The 13,978-nt window shown below is 41.6% G+C and overlaps 1 protein-coding gene across 4 annotated transcripts in view; it reads right to left on the bottom strand.

The window, feature by feature from the left end:
- The window catches only part of ESR1 (estrogen receptor 1), a 387,332-nt gene that overhangs the window by 42,863 nt on the left and 330,491 nt on the right, over positions 1–13,978 (bottom strand). The window lies entirely within an intron of this gene.

The following is a 13,978-nucleotide window of genomic DNA, read 5'->3' as shown; positions in this document are numbered from 1 at the left end:
TTTATTTTTTTTAAAGATTTTATTTATTTGACAGAGAAAGACACAGCGAGAGAGGGAACACAAGCAGGGGGAGTGGGGGAGGGAGAAGCAGGCTTCCCGTGGAGCAGGGAGCCCAATGTGGGGCTCTATCCCAGGACCCTGGGATCATGACCTGAGCCAAAGGCAGACGTTTAATGACTGAGCCATCCAGGTGCCCCTGCATAACTGTTTCTAGTAGCATAAGTTTTGCACTGAACATGTTCAAAGTGCTAAAATTTTTTGAACCATTTCTCTGTTGGCTGACATTTCGTTTGACTTCAAGTATTTTACTGTCACAAACATTTCATGCAATAACTAGATTAGAGGACTTAAGGCATTTTTAATATTGATAAATAGTTCAAACATTGCTTCCCAAGAGCTTGTACAATAGACTTTTGGTAGGAGAATATATTGGTATAAACTCTTTCTCTAAGAGACCTGCTCTTACCCTTTGCTGATATTTTTCTGTTGGGTTATTAGTCATTTTCACGTTGATTCTTAACTGTTCTTTATATATTGTAGTAATTAGCCCTTTGTTCTATGTGCATTCAATGCTTTTCTACTGGCTTGTCATGTTTTTCTTTTCTTTTTTTTTTTTTCTGGTGTTTTCTTCTGCAAAATATTTAATTATTACATAATCGATTTGCCAAACTTGTTGTTTAGAATAGTATGTCTTGCTTGAAAAGGTCATTTCCCTTTCAGTAACATATAAACAAGTATCTTATGTTTCCCTCTAGTACAGTTCCATGTTTTTATACTTAAATCTTTCTGGGATTTATTTTTTTATAACAATTGTACTGAAATATGGTCACATATCATATAATTTACTCATTTAGAGTGTACAATTCAATGGATTTTAGTGTATTCCCAAAGCTGTGCACCTGCTTTTCAGGATTTACTTTGGGTGGCATGTGAGACAGGACTCAGCTTTGTATTTGTCCCAGGCAGCTAGGTAGTCTTAACACCGTTTATGGAATAAACCATCTTTTCCACACTGATTTGAAATATGCTAGTACTTTTAATAAATCCATTTCTTTCTTACAACTGTCCTTTAAGGTAGTATTATTTTTTTTGTTGTCAAAAGTGAGGGAATTAGGACTCAAAACTATTAAGTCAAACCATACTATCTATGACAAGAGGAAAGAATTCCAACACGATTTCTTTTGTCTTCCTTTTTCACCCTACTTTAATTCATACTTGCCCCTTACAAACCAGGCCTTGTGCTAGACATAAAGGTACAGAGAAGAAAGACATGGGACTTGTTCATAAAGAGATCCAAAACAGGGGCAAGACAGACAGAGAAAAGACAGGTGCAAGGCCATGGGCTACGTTCCCCCAGAAGAGATATAGAAAGAAAGTCTTACAACTAACGTCAGCCTCCCATTTAACCCACATCAATATTGAAGCAATTACCAGAGACATCTCAGATAAAGGTAAATGAGATTTTATGTAAAGTGTTCAGAATGGCAGGTGGTACCTAGTAGCAGCGATATATAACTACCACTATGAGATATTTGGATAAATAGAGCCACAGCTGTTCAGGGAGAGGTTAGCCTTTTTACCTAAAGCATCCAGAAAACAATTGCCACAGTGCATTCTGCTTTGACTGTGGCATCCGGGTTCATGGAAGCTCTCTAGAAACAGAGGGGAATCTTTAAAATCTATGTTGCTCAACAGGGGGATGAGACGGTGGTCACACCGAAGGGTGACTTGGCCCGAAACAGGGACAGCATACTACAAGGGAGTGTTTCTTATGCTGAAGTCAATTTTTTTTAAAGTAGCATTTTTTTTTTTTAAAGATTTTATTTATTTATTTGAGAGAGAGAAAGAGAGAGCACAAGCAGGGGGAGCAGCAGAGGGAGAGGGAGAAGCAGGCTCCCCACCGAGCAGGGAGCCCTGATGTGGGACTCTATCCCAGGACCCTGGGATCATGACCTGAGCCAAAGGCAGACGCTTAACGGCTGAGCCACCCAGGTGTCCCTAAAGTAGCACATTTTCTTTCTACTGAAAAAATAAACAAGGATAGGGGGAAATGTTTGGAGGGTGAAGCTTTAAAAATAACAACCCATAGCCAAAATAGAGAAAGATTCCTTTCTCACTATAAAGTCTCCGTTTACTTAACAGACTGCAGGGCAGGGGAGGAAATCTCAATGTGGGAGGGAGCCTGCGCTCACCTGCTGTGAGCAGAAGTTCACTTCAGAAACGGAGAAAGTGCAGCTCTAACAATTTTCCTTTCTTCCTTCGTGTCCCTTCTCAATAGTCTCCCATATTTTCCCACGAGAAGCTTGTTCTTAAGTGTCTCCCTCTCAGCCTTTCCTTCCCCAGACATGCTGTCGATTCTCACCAGCAGCTCTCACCCGAGCACCGTTCCATGCTTGCTCCTCAGTACCCCACAGGAGCCAGGGCCTGAACCCTCAGCCAGGGCACACAGCCATGTCTCCGTGTGACTGTGCGTGTGTGAGAGAGAGAGAGAGAGTGAATGTGAGTGGGGGGGGGGGGGCCAGTGTGTTTTCATTTAGAGGATGTGGAAGGAGCAGACATTAAATATACATCATTGAGACATGCTAAGACCCTGGGGCTTACCTTCCATGCAAACAAAAGTGCTTCTCAACTTTGAGGGTACCTGGGGGAATATTCATATTCATATTGAATATTCATTTCAGTATGCAGTGAAGCTGCAATTTTCTAAGTAGTGCTGTAAAAGTCTTGAAGAACTTTACGCTGACATCTCTATTAAGGGTAAACTCACTGTCCTTTCAGTGGGGAAACCTCACTTGTTCTAAACACTTCAGCCAATCCACTATTTATGTAATAAATTAAAAATATGTGATTTGATTCTCAGAGTCCATAGTCTCTCATTGTTCATCTCCTCGTCCAATTTCTCCCCCTTCATTTTTCCCTTCCTACTAGCTTCTTCTTTTTTTTTTTAACATAGAGTGTATTATTTGTTTCAGAGGTACACGTCTGTGATTCAACAGTCTTGCACAATTCACAGCGCTTTGAGGGGCACCTGGGTGGCTCAGTTGATGAAGCGTCTGACTCTTGGTTTCAGCTCAGGTCATGATCTCAGGGTGGTGAGATTGAGCCCCTGAGTCAGGCTCTGTGCTGGGTGTGGAACCTGCTTAAGATTCTCTCTCTCCCTCTCCTTCTGCGCCTTCCTTCTCCCTCTATAAATAGAAATAAGATAAAATGAAATCAAATGAAATGAAATAAAATGAAATAAAATGAAATAAAATAAAATAAAATAAAATAAAATATGTGACCTTGAAGATGTTTCTGGTAAATCACTAGAATGTTGCCCTCTTGGAAATAACTGCCTGGTTGTTTGGTATGTGTGGGTTTCCCACGAGTGCTGTTGGCAGAGGTGAAAAGGCTGGTGATGTGAGCTAGTGAACGGATGATGTGTCACCCTCAGATCAGGTACAAATCTATGTGGACTTCAAAGGGTGGACCAACACTTGTTGGTAAAGGGACCCTTTACCGTCCACTAAAGTCATTACACGTTTGGGGTCAGGATTCCTTTTCAAAGTCCTGCTGAAATATTTTCTACTAACCTTAAGGAGCCAATCAGACTAGAGCATTTCACTCCATTTCAGAGGGGATGGATAAATCAACAGCACCAGAAATAGGTGATTACTAAGAATCTGGAGGTAAAGTTACCGCAATAAGACAAAATTAGGCTAAATCTAGGAAGTGCTCCTAAGGTGGAGAAACATGTGGGGTATAAAGAGCAAGATTTATTTTTAAAGGAAGCACAATCTCAGTCATAGATCAGAAGCAGTTTACCAAGCAGACCAGCCCATGACCCCCACTGTGAGATGTAACAGCCTCTGACAATGAACTCCACCACCCATTACATCAGTCCGTGTTCAGAGCACCTCAGAATCCCCTTGTGGGGAAACCTTGTTCTGCTCCTTACCCTCTTCAGATGCAGTCCATCTGCACGTAAGTAGTGGGAGAAGGAACAGAACTTGAGAGAACATTTGCTCATGGCATGTCCTGGAAGTTTCTCCTCTGTAGAAATGAAAGCCGTTTTTTCAGACACACTTAGGTACCTATTCCTCAACATGGGAGACAGAGTCCTAACGCGGTAGGCGGATCACACCTGTCCTTGTATATCTTCCAAAATAATCTTACAAAATTCCCCACAGCCTCTCTTTGTATGAAAAGATACTTAATAGATGGAAACAGAACACCCAGGAGATCAACGTAAGACATTTAATTTCATTGTCCTGCAAAGAAAGTGCAGTATGGGTATAAAAAGATTACAAATTAAGATGCTGTTTAAAATCAATAGAGGCAGGTTTGGTTGTATTTGAAGAGTTTCTGTATCTTTGATGTTACAAAAGTTCTCAGCACATGCTCTGAGATGCTGTGAGCGTACAGATATTTGTATGATCAAGAGGTTTCCATATACAACTCTTTGGCATGTGGAACAAAATGCTGAAGATGGCAAATCATAAGCAATACATCTTGAAAGATGCAAAATTTGAATGGCTGTATCTCAAGGCTGGTTACTTGAGATGAAAGTGCTTAAGACGTTGGTGTCTGACTGCCTGGGTTCAAATCATGGCACATCTATTTACCAATTATGTGACCTTGGACCAGTCACTTAAACTGTGCCCGAATGCGCATGGAGACAGAATCACCCACATGGGACTGCACAGTGAATAAGAAATAATTAATCCACTGGGATGTGATGGCTGTTTGATCCAGGAGTTTGCCTACGTGGATCAATAAAGAAACAGGACTGGATGTGGGGCAGCACCATAAAAAAATGTTTGCTCCATTACTGGCAAAGAGCAAGAAACAGATATAGCAAAGCTAGAAAGCTCTGTCACAACATTAGCTGGTAACGGCAAAATATCTGATTAAGTCGTTCTCTGAAATAATTGGGAAGGCAGACCATGCACGTGGGGAAGTAGACAGAAAGAGTCAGAGTGATGGTCTGCAGCCAACACTACTGCTGCCTTTAGTCAGTATTACAAAGAGGTAAGCTCAGGCAAGGGTTGAATGGTCCTTAAGCAGAACCTTTGCAAATGGGGAAGCCCCAAAGACAGTCTTCGAAGTTGGGAAAAGCCAACTGCAACCGGCCATGAAATATTCAGATATGAAATTGAAAAGGATCTGGGTGTGAAAGATCTAGTAGGTTTCTCCGTGTTCAGAGCACTTCAGGTGGGAAAGGGTGACACTTACAGGGTGTTACCTCCCATCTGAGCCCATTGTTTCAAAAAGCCTCAAGGAATCACCAGTAAAGCTGGAGGGAAGGGCCAGAGGACAAAGAAGCAAATAAAAACATCAGACTTGAGAATGGAGACTAAGAAAGCACTTTGGCTGTGGCTACAAGCAATGGAACTGACAAGAGCAAAAAGAAGCTTACTTCTTTTTTTTTTTTTTTTGAGACCACTCTTCTGCCAAAGAAATCACAGCCTGAACTAAAAAACAAAAGCCTTGGGGTGCCTGGGTGGCTCAGTCGGTTAAGCATCTGGCTCTTGATTTCAGGCCCAGGTCATTCATGATCTCAGGGTGGTGAGATCGAGTCCTGCATCCAGGCTCCTCGCTCAGTGTGGAGTTTGCTTGAGATTCTCTCTCCTTCTCCCTCTGCCCCTCCCCACCCCTCTCCATCTCGCTCTTAAAAAAAAAAAAAAAAAAGCCTCTGAGTTCTTATGCCTCCAACCGTAACATTTCAGCTGCTCAACATAGTAAAGTTTATTTCTTTCTTAGTCACTGTCCAATGTAGGCAGCTTCCTTGGTAAGGTGATTTTCCCATTCAGGGACCCAGGATCCTTCTGACCTCTAGTGCTGCTGGAGAGGTCCCTGAAGAGGTCTTTATGTGGACAGTTGTTGGGAAAGGGGCTGAGACAGGCACAGAAGCACTAGCAGGAAGCGCTGATAGCTCACCAGAAGGACCTGCTGCTCCACACTCACTACAGATGTGGCCAAGAAGGATAATGGAAAGAAAGAACATCCCAGAAAGTGAAGCCAGGGTGCGTGGAGAAGAGTGGAAAGCTCCTTCTTCCTAGAGAACAGATTCAGGGACTAATCAAAGAACTTTCAGGCTCCCACCCATAGAAGCCTCTTCTTTCTGCCCACTAGGACGTCACAACTGCTGTGTGGGAGGGACACTGACTATTCCCTCCTCCCTTTTTCCTCAGTGGGAGTTTTTACTACAGTTTTTTGCCCTTGCTCCAACACTGGATATTGAGTGTATCTGTGGGGTGAGGCTGCCAGACCAGGAGGAGTCACATCCATGCTCCATGGAGTGGACTGCACATCACTGAGAAATCTTTCAGTGGATAGACTTGGAGCTGGACTGTTTCCCTAGGGAAGGGGCAGTATGTGTTCTATGTGTGGGAGGAATGGATATTTGGTGACTGGAAGTGAAGACTGACAAAGACTGCTGTATTCACCAGAATGCATTTCCTTTTTCTCCTGCATTTCCTCCTAGACAACATCTCCCAGCCTCCCTTACAGTTAAGAGTGGCCATGTGGCGGGGCACCTGGGTGGCTCAGTCAGTTAGGCGGCTGCCTTCGGCTCGGGTCATGATCCTGGGGTCCTGGGATCGAGCCCTGCGTCTGGCTCCCTGCTCGGTGGAGAGCCTGCTTCTCCCTCTCCTTCTGCCTGCCACTCTGCCTATTTGTGCTCTCTATCTATCTGTCAAGTAAATAAATAAAATCTTTAAAAAAAAAAAAAAAGAGTGGCCATGTGGCTGGATTCTGCCCAATGAAACATGAGTGGAAGTGACTGACAACACTTCTGTGATGAAATAGGGAAAAAACAGGTTTGCCTTTCCCAGTCCTCTTCCCCATCTGCGGCCCAAATGAAGAGCATTCCTAGGACCTAGTAGAGGGCCAAACCAAAAGTTAGAAGGATCCTGGTCTCTGAATGAGAAGATCACCTATCAAGATGCCTACACTGGACAATGACCTGAGTAAGAAATAAATTTTTGTGTGTTGAGCAGCTGAAATTTTAGGGATATCTGTGGCAACCTTTAGCCTGAACCCCGTGACATAGAAGAGATGCATGAGTCTGATTACCCCCGGCCCCAACTCACCCCTGACACACAGACACACTTAGGATGCAAAGATATACTTATCTTCTGTAAACATGGCTACTGACTGATCAAAGGGATATAAGAAATGTATTCTCTGGCACCTTGCTGTATAGATTCTAATCATTTCCAAGTGGCATGATTAGGAAAGATGTCAATGAGTATATGGCATTTGATGTAGGTCTCCAAGGATAGATTGAGTAGGAGGAAGAATATTCCAGGCAGATTAAATGGTATCAGTAAAATTTGACAGGTGGGAATGATGATAGAGTGATGAGGAATCCAGCTGGTAGAGTTTGGTATTTGTAAGGAGAGAGACTTAGAAAGAGCTTAGTCAGCATGTGGAATGGTTAATAAAAGGCTTAAGAAATACTATGTAAGGAAAGACTATGAAAAGCTTATCAGTAGGTGACATGATCAAGTAAGTGCTTTGTTATATTTAATTTGGCTTCAGTGTGCAGAGGAGAGTGAGGGAGAGAGGAGAGTCTGGAAAGAGACTGCAGGCATGAAGAAGGAAGAGAAGGCACAAAACAGTGACCATGGTTACAAGGATAAATAAGGGATATTTGGGAAATCTGCAAAGGAAGAATCAACAGACTTGGGTGAATGATCTACAGTATTGGGCAAAGAAAGGAAGAATTTAAAGACACCTTTGAAATTGTATGCCAGAATGACTGGAAAGATGATGAAAGAAATAGAAAAAATAGCAGAAATAAAGAAACTCTGAGGATTTATCATATGCCAGTAGAAGAAAAAGAAATTCCCTTGAAAAATATGGAATTTAAAATTTCTCAGGACTAAGTAGAGATGACACGCAGGAAATTGAAAATGTCTGAAACTTGGAGGAGAGACCAGATTAAATATATGAATTTGGACTAGTTTATTCCACTTCTGATGGTGGGCATCTTTTCAAATCAGCACATCAAAATATATCTTACCTTTTAAATGAGTGCCTAGTATTTTACTGTATTCATATTTTAAGTGCTCCCCTACCTACTGATAGGCATTTATACTCTTTTCCATTTTTGGCTGCAGCAAACAATGTGCAATTATCATGCTTGCACACATATTTTCCACACTTGCAAAAGTGAACAGAAAAAAATCTGACTCATGTAATATCAGAGTCAAGTAGTAAAAACATGTAAAATTGTAACAAGTATTGCCAAAATGCCTTCCAAAAATAGTTGTACTAATTTGCAATGCCCCAAACAGAGCATGAAAATGTCTGAAAATAGAGATTTTGGAGGTATCTCAATAGAGATGGTTAAAACTGGGAAAGGGGGGCATGTGGATGGCTCAGTCAGTTAAGCGTCCAACTCTTGATTTTGGCTCAGGTCATGATCTCAGGGTCCTGGGATGGAGCCCCATGTCAGTCTTCCTGTGGATTGTGGATTCTGCTTGTGGATTCTCTCTCTCCCTCTGCCTCTCCCCCTACCCCTGCTCTCTCTCTCTATCTCTTTGTCTTTCTCAAATAATAAATAAATAAATCTTAAAAAATTAAAAAATAAAATAAAACTGGGAAAGGGAGTGAGCTTATCATAGAAAGTAGAGAGACAGACAGACAGATGGAGAGACAGAAGAAACAGGCAGAGGGAGGAAACGGGAGCAACAACATCTCTGGTGTGGAGCCAAAGTTGAACCAGTCAAAAGAAGGAATGGTCAGAGAAGTGACAGGTCAGGAGGGACCACAATGTTGAAAGTTAGATGGTGGCCAGGAAAAGGTATGCAGTGGGATAGATGACAGAGACGGAAGGAGAGAGACATGGAAAATCAAGGAGTGCAGACTTAATGTCATCACAGGAGAAGGAATATATTTTTCTAAACTGAAGAATAAGAGAAGAAATAATGTGAAAAGAGAGAAACTCTGCAGTTACTGTTAGAAATAGTATCACTTTAAATTGTTTAGTAAATAGGAAGTGATATTAGTTGCAGAAAATATGAGAAGGTAGATTGAGGTTGAACACTTCAGGACATGGGAGGAAACTGAAACACTGTTAGGGCCCTGTGATTGGTTAAAGCTTAAGAATGCCATTGGAGGGGCGCCTGGGTGGCTCAGTCGGTTAAGCGTCCGATTCTTGGTTTCAGCTCAGGTCATGATCTCTGGGTTGTGACACTGAGTCCTACATCGGGCTCCTCACTCAGTGCAGAGTCATCTTGAGATTTTCTCTCTCCCTTTCCCTTTGCCCCTCCCCCCACTTGTGCACAGGCTCTCTCTCTTTCTAAAATAAATAAAATCTTTTAAAAAAAAAAAAGCCTTTGGATTTCTGGCCCTTGTCCAATCTTCTCAAGGCCATTTCTTACTGCCTGCCTTGCAGTTCACACTGCACAACACTTCTGATCATGTGCAGATGATCCAAAGCATTTGGATTGTCATCTCCATCCCACCCCTTCCTGCCCTTAGATTTTCTTTCTCATCTTTCAAGGCTCAGATAGGTATCTCCTCTTCTGGGAAGGCTTTCCTGACAGCCTACCATTCTCTACTGTGTTATATACTCTTCCTCTGTGATCTGAGAGTTTCCTTTATATCAGTGGTCAGCAAATGCTTTATGTAAAAGACCAGAGGGTAAATATTTCAGACTTTATGAGCAATACAGTCTCTGTTGCATTGACTCAACATTTTTTATGGTGAAAGCAGCCACAGACAACATGTAACCAATGAGCAAGATTGTGTCCCAATGAAACTTTATTTACAAAAATAGTAGCAGAGTGGATTTAGCCTATAAACCATGCTTTGTTCATGCCTGATATATACATTGTTATACACTCAATGAATTTATTGAACACCAACTATGTGCCCATTTGGGTGGTAAGAATGTAACAATGAGCAAGAAAAGAATGTGCCTGCCTCAAAAGAACTTACAATCTACTTGGGAGGCAGATAGTTACAAACAAAAAGAAGAAAAAAGGAGTAATTCAACAAAATTTTAATTAGTGGCATGGGGGGGGGAGGAAAACTAGGTGCTAGGGGAGTGAAAATCAGGGAGCCCTATGTGGGAGAGAAGTCTGAGATGGCTGCAGGACATACTAATAGATCTCAGAGACCCGGAGCTCAGAAAAACCTTTGAGTCTGGAGATTCAGTTCTGGGGACTGCCACTGCAGAGTGTCTGAGTGCAGAGAGAGAGGAGCAGACAGCATTGTGGGGGAATACTGCCTAAAAGGAAGACAGGTCTGTGCAACACACACAAGAGGACCAGTGGGGAAGATGAAAAAGAACCAGGGAGGAAGGTATCAGGAAGTACTGAATGATCTCTACATAATAGGTTAGAGAAGTTGAGGAAGATGAGCATGGATTGGGGCCAGATCAAGATGGTATCCTGGCTTTTTCTAGCAGTGTTGCGTAGCCTGGGGATGAAAAGGAAGAAAGTATATGGTGGAGGGGGCCCAAAGTAGGAAGACTGACTCTTTAGGCATGGAGAATAGTTGAGGGGACAGAGATTCCAAAAGATAGTTTTGCAGTGACTGATTATGGGGCTTAGGATGGACCAGAAGGAAAATGAACTCAGAAGAATGTTTGTAATCAAAGCATAGGAGGTATTAAGTGTCAAAAATAAAGAAAAGGTCCAGTAGGAATAAGGGCTAGAGGAGTAGGAGCTACAGAGAATATACCCTGGAGAGGGAGCTTCCAATTTAAGATACTACTGGTTGTAGAGTTTCCAGGGGGTGGCATCCCCTAAAGTAGAGAGGAAACCAAATAACGGAAATGTAGAACCTTAAAAACACTGAGACCAATGCTCCTGTCACTATAACAAAGTACAATAGTAAGTAGCTGATTAAGAATTGACAAAAGATCTCATTTTAAAATATTCCCAGGACCCATTGGTTTTTGTTTTTGTTTTGTTTTGTTTTCAATTTTTTTAATTAACATATAATGTATTATTTGTTTCAGGGGTACAGGTCTGTGATTCAACAGTCTTATACAATTCACAGTGCTCACCTCCCAGGGCCCATTTATTTCTGACTCTTCAAAGACCTCCCAAGTGTGAGGTCTTTTCCTTGTAAGACTATTCTGAACAAGTGCAATGATCTGAAGGCTGCAAGAATATGCCCAGGAAATTCATTAGGAGAGCTTCTATCTCTCATGTCCAGCCTTCCCTCTGCTCAACTGTCAACATGCAAACCTCGTGATGTTGAGCCAAATTCTGTGCTTTCTATGTTAGCGTACTTTAACTATCACAGGCTATATGTCAAGGCAAATGAGCTAAAAACATGATAATAACTAGCAAAAGATGTTGTTCCTCTTAGGAAGGGTACTGTTTCGATAGAGAATTACAGGAGAAAATGGAATAAAATGAAAACCAATAAGGCAAATCTTAAGAATATGGCCAGAAGATCATCCTCTTAGAGTGCTTCTGAGAAAGGGAGCTAAAAACCTTGTTGTATGACTCATAGAAGGATTGGATTTCAAGGGGAAATGAATTTGGGTCCATTTCCTTGAGAAGAGTTGTATGAGACCAAAAGTCAGGGCTATCTTCACTGAGTGTTTGAGGAATAAATGCATGGAGCAATTTAGCTGCATTTTAGAAATGTAAAGTTCTCAGAAGCCACATTCCAAGTGAAGCAGAGCTTGCTGAAGAAGTTGAGAAATGTGACTCTAAACAGAAAATTTACAGCCCTCTGCCTTTCCTAGCTTAAATCCTTATTTAGCTTTGTTGCTGTTGCTATTTTCATTTGACACATAACCCAACAACACTGGTGCCCAGTAAATGGACTTTCAATGAAAAGGAGAGAAAAGCCAAAAAGATCCTTTTAGGATAAAGAAGACCACGCTCATTGCAATCAAAGAAAGGGGTGAGTATTTCCCTCAGGCAGTGTCCTCAGGATATTTTTAGCTCAAGGAAAAAGTCACTCTCCTTCAGAGACTTGCCTTGCTGAGGTATTAACTCACCGATGACAGCAGTGTGGAAGTGGTTGCTAGTAATTTCTAGGCCACCCACACACATCTAACTCCATACCCAACTTCTCCCAGAATGAAGGCCCTACCCATGCCCCCTACTCACAGGGCCTGAAGGATCCTCATTTCCTCCTCCTCCCTCTTAAAACCAGTCTCCAAGGTGGGCTCCAGTTTTGCAAAAGTTGTTGGGAGCCTCCCTTCAATCCTGGTGACAGGGTACAGAGAACTGATACACCTATCGCTCACCCAGAAGGATTCAGACCCTCTTTGTTCATGCCAGTGCAAATGGCGGTCATGAAAATTATATAGGAAACGTGAGCTTGACCTACCTGAGAGACATGTCAGGATATTAGCTTCCAACACTTAGTCATCTAATGTCCAATTATCTTGATTAAGCTATCTGTCATACAGGAGTAAGACTCTAGGCAACTCTTTGCTATTTACCTTTCTCACATCAGGAGGCTGATAGTCAAAAGAGTTTTTAAGCCAAGAGATATTTTCTAATAAATAGAACAAGCCTTAACTTGCACTCTTTTCATATACTTTTGGGTGCTAAAGTGGCAAGAAAGGAGATTAGAGTTGGTTATCACGGATGCTTCTGTCAGAATGTGTGAAACACACTTCTGTGTTTGAATGGTTTGTCAAAGGAAGATGAAATTCTTTACTTTTATAATGATCCACTTGAGTTTGCTTGTTCTGCGTGTACAGTTTAAGAGCTAAAGGAGGTCCCCAGAAAAAAATTCTCTAATGGTTGTGTCTACTGAAATGTCTAGCTGAAAAGAGATTCAATCAATCTTTTAAGATACCTGCATCAAGTATGTAAAACATAAAGAAGAATACCTCAGTTATTCACTTTTCATTTGGATGTTTTGGAATTATACAAACAAGGCAATTAAGTAGTTGTTCTCCACTGTACTTCGAGGAGCATATTCTGTTAATGGGAATGAAGGCAAACCAATGAACAGAGAGAGTGCTATGCTTGGATGTGAGAACAGGATCTCTGCTTTGGATAAGCCATTTGTTGTTTCTCCATAACGAAAGTACGATTAACACCTCATGTCTTCATTAACCCAATTTTAGTTGTGCACTATTTTTTGAGTCCATTATATATATCAGACTCTGTGCTTGACACTAAAAACTCAAAGATCAATTTCATTCATGTATTCCTTTATTCATTCAGGAAATATTTATTGAGTCAGAATCTACGGTTAGAGTCACTAAGATAGGTGTTGAGGGTGTAACAATGAGCAGAACATTGCCCTCCTGCAGTACACAGCTTGGTAAGGTAGACAGATATTAAACACACACAAAAACCAATAAAATAAAACTATTAATTGCTATAAATGCCAAGGAGGAAGAGTATGGGGTCAGATGAGAGAGTACAACTGGGCAACTATGTGAGATAAGGGGAAAGGCCTCTCTGAGGAGGCGACATTTAATCTGGAGCCTGAAGAACTAGCAATTTAGATGGGACAAGAACTGGCAAGAGTCTACCAAGGAGAGTGACTTGTGTGTAGGTTTTGGAAGCAAGAAAATGCTTGATGAGTTTGAGAAACTAAGAGAAGTTCAACATCCTGAAACTCTGGAACTCGGTGGTCCCAGGCACAAGTAGTCCTGGATGAGACTGAAGAAGCAGCCGTGGAAACAGGGCCTCAGGCTTTGAGCAGCAAGGTGGTCTTCATCCCCAGGCCAAAAGAGGCCATGGCACTTTCATGAGAATTCCTGAAAGAATTTAAGAGAAGGGTGACCAAGATTTGTGTTTTCCAAAGATGAGACTCATAGGGGTGGGGGGATGTGATATTGTCCCAAGTCTCTATAGCAGGAAGAAAATAAAATTCACATTTCTTAACCCAGTCATCCCAGTTGCAAAAGTTCTTATGCACACAAAAACCAAACAAAATACACACAATCAGTCATGGCCATTTGAAGGGCCTACGAAAACACAATGCTTTTCTTTCTTTTCTTTCTTTTTCTTTCTTTCTTTCTTTCTTTCTTTCTTTCTTTCTTTCTTTCTTT

Source organism: Mirounga leonina, unplaced genomic scaffold (assembly GCF_011800145.1).
Source record: "Mirounga leonina isolate KUSES-001 unplaced genomic scaffold, KU_Mleo_1.0 Mir_53, whole genome shotgun sequence".
Taxonomy (NCBI): Eukaryota; Metazoa; Chordata; class Mammalia; order Carnivora; family Phocidae; genus Mirounga; species Mirounga leonina.
This window is presented reverse-complemented; position numbering and strand designations above follow the sequence as displayed.